This window comes from Hippocampus zosterae, chromosome 1, assembly GCF_025434085.1.
Source record: "Hippocampus zosterae strain Florida chromosome 1, ASM2543408v3, whole genome shotgun sequence".
Classification (NCBI taxonomy): Eukaryota; Metazoa; Chordata; class Actinopteri; order Syngnathiformes; family Syngnathidae; genus Hippocampus; species Hippocampus zosterae.
In genome coordinates this window covers 6043589-6059320 of record NC_067451.1, presented here as the reverse complement: position 1 = coordinate 6059320, position 15732 = coordinate 6043589, and the positions used below count along the sequence as shown (strand labels likewise).

General features: G+C 46.1%; 1 protein-coding gene and 1 long non-coding RNA gene across 32 annotated transcripts in view; one reads left to right on the top strand and one right to left on the bottom strand.

Moving 5' to 3' along the window:
• LOC127604875 (receptor-type tyrosine-protein phosphatase delta-like) overlaps positions 1–15732 on the top strand; it is a 313271-nt gene that overhangs the window by 57961 nt on the left and 239578 nt on the right. The gene's annotated exons all lie outside the window — the stretch shown is intronic.
• Positions 8077–13338, bottom strand: LOC127605361 (uncharacterized). The gene is made up of 2 exons (XR_007963574.1): positions 11221–13338; positions 8077–8293 (listed from the first exon to the last, which is right to left on the bottom strand). It is a non-coding gene; the product is annotated as an uncharacterized LOC127605361 (long non-coding RNA).

Below are 15732 nucleotides of genomic sequence, written 5' to 3'. Positions count from 1 at the left end.
TTCAACTGCGTAACCGATCGCATTGTCAGCATGTCTCAAGCAAGGAGCCATTTTGGAGTTGAAATATTACTGTAATGACCATACACAAGGCGCATCGGATTTAAAGGTGCGCTATGAGCTTTTAAGAAAATGGAAGCCTTTTAGGTGCACTTTTTAGTGCTGAAAATACAGTAAATAAAACATGCTTAAATCTCCCAATTCTGTCATTTATTATTATTATTTTTTTATTGTAAAACAAGTGACGGCCAAGTCACATTTTCCTGTTCAATTGTCAGATAATCTTCCTTAAATGAACTCTGATAGTCCACTGGCTTGGCTTTCTCCTGGGAGCAGAAATGCACTCCCCTCAAAACACACGCTTTATCCAAGCAATCATGCACTTTTCTAACTGGCACCATCATTCTGGCACACTGCACTTTATAGACCCATTTGCCGCGATGTACGTGAAATTACTTGTGCTTTTATTGTTGCATCACTCGCCACCTGCCAAGGAAATAAAAATGATGACTAGCTAACTTTGGCACATGGACAAAGTACGTGTGAAGATGTTTTGTGCGTTTTTTATTTTCATTTTAAATGAATCCTTGATGACATTGTCTCATCATTCGTTTGCATGCATGTGTCCCGAAATCGGATCTGTGAATATTTCTTAAAACAAGGACATTCAGCCCCCTCCCGCTCATATCTTACACTTTCTGAAGTTATATTCAGTTTTTTTAATATTCATTATTTTAATCTAAATGTATTAGTAACCGGCGGCCCGGTAGTCCAGTGCTTAGCACGTCGGCTTCACAGTGCAGAGGTACCGGGTTCGATTCCAGCTCCGGCCTCCCTGTGTGGAGTTTGCATGTTCTCCCCGGGCCTGCGTGGGTTTTCTCCGGGTGCTCCGGTTTCCTCCCACATTCCAAAAACATGCGTGGCAGGCTGATTGAACACTCTAAATTGTCCCTAGGTGTGAGTGTGAGCGTGGATGGTTGTTCGTCTATGTGTGCCCTGCGATTGGCTGGCAACCGATTCAGGGTGTCCCCCGCCTACTGCCCGGAGACGGCTGGGATGGGCTCCAGCACCCCCCGCGACCCTAGTGAGGATCAAGCGGTACGGAAGATGAATGAATGAATGAATGTATTAGTAACAGGTGGTCTCACTGTGCAGAGGTGCAGGGTTCGATTCCAGCTCCGGCCTTCCTGTGTGGATTTTGTGGATTTTCCCTGTGCCTGAGTGGGTTTTCTCCGGGTACTCTGGTTTCTTCCCACATTCCAAAAACATGCATTGTAGGTTGATTGGGCACTCCAAATTGCCCCGTGGCGTGATTGTGAGCGCGGATGGTTGTTTGTCTTTGTGTGCCTTGCGATTGGCTGGCAACCAGTTCAGGGTGTACCCCGAAGACGGCTTGGATAGGCTTCAGCATGGAGAAGCAGATTGTAGAATGGAGAGATGCATGGATGTATTAACAACCACTAATACTAGTTCTAATACCATTACTGTTTTTTGGAAGAGAAAATAATGTTTAAGCAAGTAAATCGATCTTCCACAAAAACTGCAAGGTCACAAGAAATGTTACGTAGCATGCACATTTTGCCTTGATGTGAGATCATTCATTTTGCTTAGCATTTTTACAGTAACTCCACCAAACACGGTAGAAGTGCGGCCCGCGTCGAATCCGTAAATCCGTTCGCTTTATTTGTCTCCTATTCGTATTGTCGCCTTGGGAAACAGTCCTTGACATGCAAGTTTGAGTGGGCCGAGTTCGCCATCGGGTGTCCGGCGTGTGGTGGGCAGTGAGTGAGCGCGACGTGGCACGCTTGTAACCAGTTTGTCATTTTACGAGGGCCCAGGGGGCAAGCGAGCGAGCGAGCGTAATGATCAAGCTTGGCGGTGTGGCTGGGCATGCATACGCCTTCCTCCGCCGCAGCTTTGACGATGCCTTCAAGGTGCCACGGCAAGCTAAGCGGAACAGCAGCCATCAAGGCTTTCCAGCTCATGAAGTGTACAAATCTGGTGGGAAGGGGACGCAGATTAGAAGAAAATTGGATAGCTTGGCCATGGCCAGATCACTTTTTGTGGGGGTGGTGGGCCGGGGAGGGGGGTTAGATAAGGGTAAATTGGAGGCACTGTGAATAAAGCTAAAAAATACAAATGTGTGAGGCTTCAAAGATGACAAAGTACTCCTTTCCCATATGGCAGGCCATTACAATAACTATACCATTAAGAAAAATATTGAAATAAATTACTGTATTTTTCGGATTATACCTCGCTCCGGATTATAAAATCGCACCAGCCAAAAAATGCATAATTAAGAAGGAAAGAGCATAAATAAGTCACACTGGAGTATAAATCACATTTTTGGGGGAAATGTATTTGATAAAATCCAACACCAAAAAACATACACGTCATCTTGAAAGGCAATTTAAAATAAAAGAAAGTGGGAATTTCCTGGATAGAGATAGGTAGATAAAGTTAGTAATAGATCTTGCAAATGTTTATGGTATATGCACCGAAGCTTCAAATCCTCGACAAAAAATACAATTTTGATCATTGGAGAGGGGACTGAAAATGACAATATAATATTTGAATATGTTCAGTAAATATGCCTGACTTGAAACATTTCACATAAATCCTCCTCAAAGTCAGCTAGCAAAAAAAAAAAAAAAACCTTGAGACTAACGTTCCAAAACTTTATACTCAAATACATTTAATGTCATCTACGAAAGACTCCGGACTGGAATTTGATTTTTGATTTTTGATTTTTTGCCAGACAGGGCTTTCCTTTCCTCAATTCCAGTCGCCACTGAGGTGGTTGCTCCACAATGTTGTGTGCGTCCCATTCAAACAATATCCATTGCACCGCTTTTCTCCGATTACATTCTTCTCGTGAGCTCCTTCGATCTTGAACTAACAACAAACATATACAGTAATTATTTTCTGCCAAATTATTACTGTATATGTATATGTTTTATGTTCAATAAACAAACAAACAAAACAAGGGCACACCCGGCAAACGGGACACATTATACAACCGTGTCCGCACCTCGTCAAGTCAGATGCGGATCTTCCTTGTTGTAATCATGCTCTACTGTCTGGCTTGACAATTTCTGATGAATGCTGTTCATATTCGTGAGCCTCGTCTACTTTGTTGTTATGAATGTTGGACTAAATAGGCAGAGTGACGGATGTGATTTTATCAGGCCGAGTGAGTTACCGTACGTGTGTGCGTGTGTTTTGGGATGACTCGGTGTAATGGTGCTCCTCTCTATTAGACGCCATGATGTAATCCATCTTGTGGCTAATTAGCGACCGGGGGATAGAAGGGAGGAGGTGGAGGAGCTGGCACAGGCGGTTATAGATGAAGGCTCTTTTGCTGCGGGTGCTTTGTGTGTCGAACGACTCCATATAGTTGCATTAAAGCAAACGAGCCTACTTCCTGTGTCGTTTTCGGGCATGGGTTCTTGAGACTCTTTTGTGCGTCGACTCATGATACAAACGCCTGCCAAATTTCAGGTTGTCGACTGAAACTCACCGGGGAGGCTGAGTTATCGCATATTCAAGCGGCTGTACATTTTTATCCATAGAAGAATATGCCTGACATTTTTGGCTTTGCTTCGCGAGGTGGTGAAACAGCATGTGGCTCGTTGTCCAAGGTTATTCTCGTACGTTCCGAAGCAAGTAAACGAGCGCCTGTTTGTTCGTCCGCTCAATATTTGCTTTTGTGCAGCTGGTGCGGGATTCATTTATTTTTGGCCATCTTTTGTGCTTGAGTCGAAACTCAACGACACAAGAAGAACTTTCTTTCGAGAAACCGAGGCAGATTAATGACACCGTTGGTATTACCGTATAATGTGTATGAGCCACGTCATTTTTTTTTTAACTTCCGAGAACAATAAAGTTGGATATCTCAAGAAGGATTTGGAGACCTGAGTCAAAGAAGTACTCGTTAATCAAGACAGACAGGAGCAGCGCCCCTACCCGGCTCGTTTTTTTTCCAGGATGACGGTGGCGCAGCTGAGAGCTCCCTCAGCTGAGGCCCAGCTCTGGAACAAGACGCCAATTAAGAGCAAGTGCCCCTCACTGCAACCTTTTGTTTCCCTTTCCTTACATTGCACTTTGTCAGAGATATCGAGCATCAGTACAGTGGCACCTCCAGCCCATACATTTTTAACATCAAGGTCTGAAATCAGTGTTGGTTTGAAAATCTGCTGCCTCTGCACACAAATCAAAGTACGCGTCTCATTCATAAGATATCGTTCAAGAAAATTCAGTGGATGCAATAAAGAGAAGAGTGTTTTACAACAAAGCTGACCAATATTTACATTTTAAAATTGAATAACGAAGGAAATTTTGACGCTTGGGGTCAACATTTTTGCCATTGCAAGGGCTGCTCGCCACCCCCATTCTCTTCAATGACCGGTTAGGGCTTTGATGCCCGATAATTGGCACAATGTCATGAGGGTCGTGGGTGTGCTTGAGCCTTTCCCAGCTGTATTCGGTCAGTAGGCGGGGTAAACCTTGAACTGGTTGCCAGTCAATCGCAGGGCACACATAGACGAACAACCAATCGCACTCACACCTTCAGACAATTTTGAATATTCCATTCATGCCATACATGGTTTTGGAATGTGCGAGGAAACCGGAGTACCCGGAAAAAACCCATGCAGGCACGATGAGAACATCCAAATTCCACACAGGATGGCCAGAGCTGGAATTGAACCCTGCACCTCTGCACTGTGAGGCAGACGTGCTCACCAACCACCGTGTGGCCTGACTTACACTATGGACTTTGTCAATGAATTCACCGTCAGCACCCCTCATTCTGTTTTCCACCTCCTCCTCTCTTGCTCAACACAGGTGCGTTGATGTCCACGCCAGTATGATTTTCTCAATGGTTAATTGAAGCTCTTTTATTCCACTCGGACTGTTTTTTTCCTGTGATGGGCCAGCGTGGTGCATCATTTCGGGCTTCCTGCTGCTGATGTGATTAGGTGTCATTAGCCAGTTCAACTCTTCAAGCTCGCCCGCAATCAGCAATGCAAGTTCACCATATCGACTGGCTCCACTTTCAAGACCTCACCCTCAAAATAAATTCCCGACCATATTCGAACCTTGAAAACCGCTAGGCGTCTGGCCATGAGCTCTAAACCCCAAATAACAGGATCACGTATCTACGAACTATACTGTATATCTGTCCATCTATCAGTCCCACTGATGCCCTGCAGCCAGCCGCCTTGCCTCGAAGATGGAAGTTCACATAAGGATATGAAAGACGGGCCGCTTAGGAAATAAAAGTCGGCTATCTATAGCGTTTCCCAGCCCTATTTCGGGAGGTGATCATATTCCATGAGGTGGAACAGACAAGAATAATATATGCATGAATATACTCGATATATTTACACGCGGGTATGAGTGATATTACTTTTCAGTAAATGGACTTTTATGTCATGTTGCGTCTCTTCCAAGGAAGTTTTATGTCGGGAATGGGTTGTACAATATTGGCCCTAATATAAGACGACCCCCTCTTTTTCAATACTCAAGCTTGAAAAAAGACTTTTTGAACACCAAATTAATTATTATACAGAAAATAAAATTAATTTTTAAACAGAAAATAATCAGAGTACATCTGAAACAGAGGATTATAACAATATATTTGAGAGACAAAAATTTCAAAACTTAATATCTGAACATTTAAATATGTAAACTAAAGTGCAATCCCATTTGTAAATGAATGGCTTCTGTTTTTTGAAATGTAAATTACATCATAACTTCTCCTCAGCTGCCGGTTATCCTGGCCGATCTTCGACCCACTTTTCTCCAGATTGTCGCTACGTTTATCCATTTTCTGTTATCTCTTCTATTATTTTCTTCTCTTTTCTTTCTTACCGCTATTTTTTTCTTCTTCGTACTACCGCTATTTTTATTTTTGTTCTTCGTGACAGAGGTTCACTTTGGCCAGGGAAGTCAAGTTCAGCATTCACTTCAATGATATCTGGCGCCATCTAGCATCGTGAATGGGTATAATGTCTCGACCCCGAATATAAGACCGCACCCACTTTTTTCAATGTCTTATTTCAATGCAAAAAAAACACCGTCTTATATTCGGGCCAATACGGTATTTTCTAGACGTATTCACCAGGCAAACCCGTCAAATGTTTGACCCGGCCCACAGTGATGCTTGTGTGCAACAACAGGGATGCTTTCACCAAGAGCGGCAGACCTCCGCCGACACGGATGTGACGGACAGGGATGACCGATTCCTCCATTTTTCCATCCCTTTATGAGGGAGCTTGAATCAAGACCGCAAAGAACTGAAGAGCACAGATAGCCATTCAATCAGCCGTGACGGGTTTCAACCACGAGCGAGCTTTATAAATGATCGTTCACCGTCATCAATTTGTGTTTACTGGGAGGCGCTCATGCATGCCGCCATTCAATAATTGATGATGTGAAGAGATCATTACGTTGCAATTATATGATGCCTATCATGGAGGGTAATGTAATTGGCTATGTTTGAAGTACATCTCCGTCGACTTTTAAAAGCTCGCCTCAGTTTCATTTTGATTGAATATACAGTCAACGTGTCCCCGGCAATCACAAACGAGCTCCATTCGACTCGATTCGATTGAGGCCGACGTAATCAGGGGGAAGCGCTTTATCCAGTGGCCTGTTAAAAGACAAAAAGACAGCGGTAGCCGGCGCGGGCATTTGCGAGCATGCCCAGAGCGGCGCTTTGACGTAGAGCAGCAGTTTAACAGGCTTATAACGGAGCCCAAGAGCGAGTCAATCACTCGCCATTGAGTGACTCTAATGGCAGGGCAGCACCCGTTTGTTGGCCATTAAGAATATCCCTGGGTAAAAGTAACTCCAAGAGCCTTCTGGTGACTAGATCACCTCAAATGCTTCACGCTATGATTAACATAAGACGTCAGACGTACACCTTAATCCTGCCAGTGTCCAGATGTCACAATCTCCGATGGTCTCTTTATGAAGCGGTAGGAACGATTAGTGAGCGGTGGCCACTGTATGTGACTTTGAGCGGCGGCCCCCTACCATTTTTTCTTGTCATGAACCAGTTTCATATGGAACAGTATTTTAATGGATCGATAAAGAAACAAATAAAAAACACAATTCACCATGAAGTGGAATGCAGTTGGTGTAATTAACGGGGGAGTGCGCTCGTTGCTCTTTAACAAGCCGGTCGGTCCCATTTCAGGGTAACAGGAGACAATGACGGTCACAATGACAGAAAATCACAACAATGTGATGTTGGGAATGGAAGCAAGTGCTTTTGTTTGGCATTTTTGACGGCTTCCTTGCTTCATTTGAGACTGTCACCACTTATTACACGATGCGGGCTTGTTGTGTGACAATCAACTGCAGCCACTCAAACCTTATTTTCAGTAGGACAGCCGATTTGGTCTCGTAAATGTGTTGTTCTTTGTATTGGAAGGCTTTTCTTTGTCTGTTTCATCGTTTGGCCTTTTCACCTTCCCGACGGGGCTCGGCAAAGACATTTGTTTTTACACAGTTTTGCTTTCTTGTTGGCTTCCTTATTTTTTTTATCACCATGTGACTACAGTGAGTAGTTTGACATCTTTACAAAGCACATGCGGATGCACCTGATTTCCAAAAGAAAACTTCTTTCAGAATCCGATCGTCAATAAAATATTTTTTTGTTCCGTCTCTCTGGTATTAAATGCCAGAAACCACTTACTATGTGGGCCTCGAAATCAGACCCCCTTCACCAATTTATTTCAGTTGAAATAAAGTGAAGCGTCGTTTGGAGGGTGCCATTAAATTTTTCTCAATATTGTCCGAATTTGTGTCACCCTTTTGCGCCCTGAGCTACTTCGCTAATAACAAGGAGACAGTGTAAAAGCCAGCACATCTGGTGTTGCTCAACGCTTGTTTTTGCCAAAGAAGCAAAAGAACAACTTGGCCCTTGAGGTTTCGACATCCTGTTTTGAGAAGTATGCGTCGGAGAGGGTCATCTGCCGGCCGGCTATTTAGCACGCAATACAAAAAGTCAAAGCAAGGGCAGACCTTGAATAGCGTTGAAGAAGGGGGTCTGTTAATATCCATCCATCCATCCATCCATCCATCCATTTCCCACCGCTTATCCGGGGTCGGGTCGCGGGGGCAGCAGCTTTAGGAGGGAAGCCCAGACTTCCCTCTCCCCAACCACTTCTTCGAGCTCTTCCTGGCGGATCCCGAGGCGTTCCCATGCCAGCTGGGTGACATAGTCTCTCCAGCGTGTCCTGGGTCGTCCTCGGGGTCTCCTGCCAGTGGGACATGCCCGGAACACCTCACCAGGGAAGCGTCCAGGCGTCCCTCCTTCTTCAGCTTGACGGCATCCCTTACTGCTGGTTTCCACCAGCGAGTACGGGGGTTGCCGCCACGACAGGCACCAACCACCTTACGGCCACAACTCAGATTGGCCGCCTCAACAATAGAGGCATGGAACATGGTCCATTCGGACACAATGTCCCCCGCCGGACGGACCGGCATCTTCCCCCACCATCGGAGCCTACTCACCACCAGGTGGTGATCAGTTGATAGCTCCGCCACTCTCTTCACCCAAGTGTCCAAAACATGCGGCCGCAAATCCGATGATACAACCACAAAGTCAATCATCGAACTGCGGCCGAGGGTGTCCTGGTGCCAAGTGCACATATGGACACTCTTATGTTTGAACAAGGTGTTCGTTGTGGACAATCCATGACGAGCACAGAAGTCCAATTACAAAACGCCACTCGAGTTCAGATTGGGGGGGCCGTTCCTCCCAATCACGCCTTTCCAGGTCTTGCTGTCATTGCCCACGTGAGCATTGAAGTCCCTCAGCAGAACAAGGGAGTCCCCAGCAGGAGTACTCTCCAGCACAACCTCCACGGACTCCAAAAAGGGTGGGTACGCTGAGCTGCTGTTTGATGCATATGCACAAACAACGGTCAGGACCCGTCCCTCCACCCGAAGGCGGAGGGAGGCAACCCTCTCGTCTACCGGTGTGAACCCCAATGTACAGGCATTGAGCCGGGGGGCAATGAGTATGCCTACACCTGCTCTGCGCCTCTCACCGTGAGCAACTCCAGAGTGGAAGAGAGTCCAACCAGTACCAGTACCAGTTATGTGTGGAGGCAAGTCCGACTATATCCAGTCGGAACTTCTCTACCTCGCGCACCAGCTCGGGCTCCTTCCCTGCCGGAGAGGTGACATTCCACATCCCTAGAGCTAGCTTCTGCAACCGAGGATCAGACCACCAGGGTCCCCGCCTTTGGCTGCTGCCCACCTCACATTGCACCCGACCCCTTTGGCCCCTCCCATGGGTGGTGAGCCCATGAGAAGTCTGTTAATATCCAGGCGAAATCCACTGGGAAAAAGTTCCACTGAGCGGGACTGGAGAATCGTTGCCAAAAATGTTGCCCGACAGAATATTAGTCAACTGTTGTCTTACAACAGAACCTAACTTATGCCTGCCTGGTTGGGGCTGCAAAAAGGCACGACTTGGTTGCAAACGTGAGTCGTGGGAATGATTTACCGTCGATGCGTTTGCATCCCAAAGAAGACATTTGCTGAGGGTTTTGCTTCAAACACGGCATAACGGTCAATGGATAGATTCTGATTTGTTGAAAGGCATTTCGCCTAAATACTCCGATCAAAGGCTCAAAAGCCACTGGACTCCTTAAGTCATTTTTTTCCCCAAATGTAGTCTTTCGTAGAAGTGAGATAAAGGATCAGCATTTAAAAAAATACTTGAGTCACTTCAGTCGCCGATCTCCGCTCCATTAATTCTCTCTATCCTGACTTTGTCGTATTACCATACTGTAAATCAGCCCATCTGGCATGCAGGCTGCAAAACGCCCAAGATTCCACAGTCTCATCAGGTCCCTGATGGATTGGTCCGTCTGCTGCAGTGTCAGGAGATGGATGAGGTGGCCCGAGAGTGACTGACAAACATGACGGCGCTCGGGCAGGCCGTGATGCTTTTTTTTTTTTTTTTGCCTCAGTAATTCAGATGTGGGTGCTGTTTTGTTAATGATCACATCACTTTGAATGACGACGGGCCCCAGGCGCTGACAGACATCTTCGTTGTTCCGGCCATAGCAACTTTTGCTTCCTTACTGTTGGATTTTTATGCTTTTTTTTTCTGCGTCTCAAATTAATCACATATTTGAGTGGAAACATACACTGAGAATGTGATCCTGCCTTGAGGGCTTCCTTCTATATTTCATTGACGGCATGAAAGGCGGCAAAAATCCAAATGAAGAGCTAAAGAAAGACAAAGTTAATTGAATAAATACAATTATTCATCCATTTATCCATGCATCCATTTGTTCTGTACGGCAGCGGTCGCCAACCTTTTTTGCCCCACGGACCGGTTTAATGTCAGACAATATTTTCGGCCGGATAAATACAACAAAATAATATGATATGACTTGCATGAAAACAATAAAAAAAAAACAAAATAAACAAGAATCGTGACACGAGGAAGGTCCGTTCTGGCCGCAACACTCTCTGGTCGCTGTGGTAACATTTAAAACAAGATACGCCGCAAATACAAAGTGCATGAAAAATACGACTCACCATCGCTGCATATTATTCGGAGTGGGCTTGTTACGTAGGAATCTCTTGTTGAGATAAATCCGTCTTATAATTATGTCGGACTCCTGATACGGTTTATGAAATGTTGCTTTCTTTTTCTTGGAAGTCGTCGGCTCCTCTTCTGTCTCCTGGCTGGGCCTTTTCCCCTTCTCAAAGATGTTTTTTTTTTTTTTCATTTTAGCGGTAACCGGTAACGTGACCGAGAAGCGCGCCTTGACCTGCGTCAAGAATGGCACACTGTTGATGGATGTAACAGAGGAGCTGGTCATTTTTCAAAGTAAAACATCTTTCAGAGTCCGAAATAAATAAAACGGAAGTAAGGAAGTAATATAAGTTGTTTTATCTTTCTGTGTGGCCCGGTACCAACTGACCCACAGACCGGTGCCGGTCCACAGCCCCGGGGTTGGGGACCACTGCTCTACACCGCATATCCTGTTCAGACTGCCGCTGTCCATTCATGCATCCATTTTCTCCCACTTATCCGGGGTTGGGTCATGGGGGCAGCAGCTTTAGCAGGGAAGCCCAGAACTCCCTCTCCCGAGCCACTTCTTCTAGCTCTTCCCGGGGGATCCCGAGGCGTTCCCAGGCAGCTGGGTCACATTGCCTTCAGCCGGTAGGACATGCCCGCAACACCTCACCAGGCAGGCGTTCAGAAGGCATCCTAATCAGATGCCCAAGCCACCTCATCTGGCTCCTCTTGATGTGGAAGAGAAGCAGCTCGACTTTCAGCCCCTCCCTTCTCACCTTATCTCTGAGAGAGAGCCCGGACACCCTGCGGAGAAAACTCATTTTGGCCGCTTGTATCCGGGACCTCATTCTTTCGGTCCCGACCCATAGCTCGTGACCATAGACTTGCGTTGTGCTGGAGCTTATCCCAACTGACGTCGGGCTAAAGGCAGACAGCACCACGAATTGGTCGGCAGTCAGTACGGATAGCACGCCCATTATGTGTGTTCATCTGAATAAGGATATGATCAGGATATCAGGAAATCACGTGTGGCAGCGCAAGCTGAGCCTCATTGAAATGTATAAGGCAGTCGACTAAATGATCTGCAGTGGCCAGGGAGCCGACATGATTGCAAACATATGGAACCAGACAAGTGAACCATTTGCGCACTAGAACAGCTTCATGGGACTGGACTTGTTTTTTTTTTTTTTTTGTTAGTTTTTTTGACAGGTTTTCATGTGCCTGCCTGTGTTCACTTGACAGTGACAAAGGCGGGGAGGAGGGCGGGGGGGGGGGGGGGGGGGGTTCGCAAAGAAGAAGCACATCATTAAAAACAGTGGCGCACTCATTGTTGTCACCGGCGTGAACATTAAAGATCCTGAGATGCCTTTGAAGGCGGGTACGAAAATAGCAGCATCTTCAGTGCTTGCGCAGCTTTCACGTTGCTGAATAAATTGGGGTGAAAACCTGTTTCTCACCATTTCCTTTTTTTAATTTTTTTTTTTAATACTTCTACCTTCCTTCGTTTCCCACTCCCTCGTATCCATCCTGCCAAGTTTCCATAATAAATTATTGGCATTTTGCTTAGTAATGACTGCAGGAATAATGGGCCTTGTATCACATAAAATGAGCAATGAGTAAAAGTGGCGTGTTATAACCTCCGCCAAGCAAGATCACTCAATCCCACTTGGGTTCAAGCGAGCTTGAGTGCCGATGAACGGGCTGGTCCCTCTTGCCTGCCCGCCAGAGAAAAGCAATTGGAGCATCAGAAAAGGTGTTATTGCGTCTTTTCTGCCATTGAGGGGTACCCTTGACTCAGAACTTTAGTCCAAGACTTTTCATTAAGTTCTGACATCGAGGGGTTGAGCAGTCAGACTTTCGTGTTTCGCAGCAGGTCATCAAACGTCACTGTCATGCTCCATCCACACGCAATGATGAAAATTGAAAATCACGCGTCTCTCCAGCATACGTGCTTTAAATTTGGTAGCAGCCGGCCGGGTAAATTCATGAACAGTGGCCGACATGACCGTAAACTGTACATACAGGTCATTGAATGATGACATATGGTTGTTCATGTCTCCGGGATCGTTCATTCCCACTCCCAGTCTGGAAGGTAGTGATCCATCCAAGTGTGTATAGATGTTGTAATCCATTTGTTTAAACGCATCTGACACGTTCATTAAGCTGCTAAGCCACGCGTGCTCTCTTTTTTTGTTTGAATCCTGTCAACGGAAAGCCTCTTCTTCCCAACAACAATTACCACACAGTCAAACGTCGGTGGCCGTCTGCCAGCAGAGCGACTTACACCATGGAGCGACTGACTGAGTGAGTGACTGGCAGCCAAGAGGACAAACTGCTGGAGGGACAAAACGGGGAAAGTTCGGCTTAGAGAGCTAACAAAGATCACTTGTTTCAGCTGATTATTCTGTACCCGAACAAACAAAAAAAGAATGTGGATTGTCATAGCTCGATCCAAATCAATGTAAATATCCCCATGAGTGGTTGCAAACAAAAGTGAAAACGAATGTTTGAGTTTCTGATCTGTTTGTTCAATGGCAGGTTACATCCTGATTCATGGAGGATGGCCTAAGGGCCACCGCACACTGAGCAATGCAGCCCAAATATGGATTTCCGGGTTAGAAGCGAGTGGAACATCGACACCCAGCACGTGTAGCCAAGTGATACAAATACACATTTTGTGTTTTTCAAAAGTACTTAACCATATTATTTACTTGTGGATGAAGTAGCGAAGCTTGTGGTAAAAATGTGTATAAATTCCTTGTCTCACCCCCCCTCAGGTTGTGTCCGTCCCTCATTCAGCTCGGGTCCTCTACCAGAGGCCAGGAAGCTTGAGGGTTCTGCGCAGTACCCTTGCTGTTCCCAGCATTGCACATTTCTGGACTGAGATGTCCGATGTTGTTCCCGGGATCTGTTGCAACCACTCATCTAGTTTGGGGGTCACTGCCCCGAGTGCTCCGACCACCACAGGCACGACTGTCACCTTTACCTTCCAGGCTCTCTCCAGCTCTTCTCTTAGCCCTTGGTATTTCTCGAGTTTCTCGTGTTCCTTCTTTCTGATGTTTCCATCACTTGGGACCGCTACATCCACTACAACGGCTTTCCTCTGCCCTTTATCTATGATCACGATATCTGGTTGGTTCCCCATTACCATCTTGTCAGTCTGGATCTGGAAGTCCCACAGGATCTATAGGTATGGTCATCTGGATGTACTTCTCGGGTATCGGCCTTTTCATCACACCTCTCTGGGCCTCCGTCAATTGACTCACATCTTTCCGGGCCGCCTTGATCTTGGCCTCCAACAGTCTTCTCCATGGTGGGTAATGTATCTCATGGCTCCCCTGGATGCTCTTATAGCCAAGCATCTCAAGGATCACTGATGCTGAAGCGTATATCAGCTCATTGGTTTCTGTGATAGTTACGGTGGGGATCGCCCTCAGTGCTGCATTCACACTTTCTATGAGACTTTCAGATGGTACTTCACATAGCCGTTGTAATCGGTTCCTAGGTTGCCCAGCTTTCATTCTCGCCATGATCTTAGCTTTCAGGTCAGTTGCTGCCTCGCTCAGCATTTCATTCATTGGGGCTGGCCTCCTAATCTCATCAACTGCATTCATTGGGGCTTGCCTCCCAATCTCTAGTATGACCTCCTCCTCTGATCTGGCAGCCTGGGGCCCTTCACCATGTAACCTGCGATGTACCTCATCAATCTCAAGTTGTGACAGCAGTTGCCGTTTGTGGATGTTGGAACACTTAGCTACTAGTTGTTTCGTGGTCAACCGTGACTGTGGGTTTCAAAGTAACCATTTAGCCCACATTCTCTGCATGTAACCCCTCTGACTAGGGTTGCTTGAGTAGTAGCATTCTAACAGAGCCATGGTATCGCATCTCGCCCATCTCCGCTTTGTTCCAGTAGCCCATATATATATATATATATATATATATAATATATATACTGTATATATATGTATATAATATGTGAGCGGCGTACGTAGCACGCCATGACATTCGAATGAATGGGAGCGCCTTTTCGATATTTTGTGTTCCTTGACTGGCATGCCATCATTTTATGTCTTTAAAAAAGTTTAAAGTACAGCATATTGAGAAACCTCAGAATGTGAGACAGTTTCGCAAGGAGTCCTGATAGTCAATTGCCCATTATGCAGGGGGGAGTGGCCACTTGCCATTTTTTTTTTCCAATGGCCGGATCGCAGTCTGATTCGAAAGCATTACGCAGGATGTGGTACGTATTTTCCTTAGTAGGCTACTTTCTGAGGACAACCATTTTATGATCTAAAAAAAAAGTATTTTTTCACCCTGGCTTTCTTCATCTCCTCCAGCGCCGTGATTGCCATGACATGGCCACCCGGGTAGTGGCAAGCAACTGCGGCTTAGCATGCAGCTCAGCCCTGACACACATTCTCATTTGGTGGCATTTTTTTTCCCTGGTTGCCCTTACACATGGAGTGATGAAGTATTGTGCTGTCCGCTGTGGGTGACATTTTCCACAATCACGAGGCATTCTGTGGCTGCATCTACTAATAAGCCAAAATGCTCACATGCGGCTGAAGGGTGCATTGTGCTATAACACACAATGTTCCAATGTGACTCTGCATAGTTACCGGTAGTTCAATTGTCATTACTTGGAGGGGTTTCAACTCCCTTTCGAAGTTCACGGTCCACTATGTAATTGTTGTCAAAATGTCCAAAAGGCACACGCTTCCGAGTCCACTAACTGTGGTCCTCGAAGCAAAAATAATTTTCCATGAATACTTTTGGCATATTGAAAGAGTGTACGCCTACTTTGGGGACTTGCGTGCCAGCAAAACAAAAATCCATTCATCAATCTTCAGAAGCGCTTTATCATCACAAGGGTCCCAGAGGGTGCTGGAGCGTATCCCAGCCGTCTTCAGGCAGTAAGCGGGGGACACCCTGAACCGGTTGCCAGCCAATCGCAGGGCACACAGAGACGAACAACCATTCACGCTCACCCCCACAATGAGGGACAATTTTAGAATGTTCCATTAAACTGCCATGTATGTTTTTGGGATGTGGGAGGAAACCGGAGTACCCGGAGAAAACCCACGCAAGCACAGGGAGAACATGTAAACTTCCCGCAGGAAGTCCGGAGCAGGAGCACTGGCGCCTCTGCATTGTCAGGTGGACATGCTCGCCAGTCG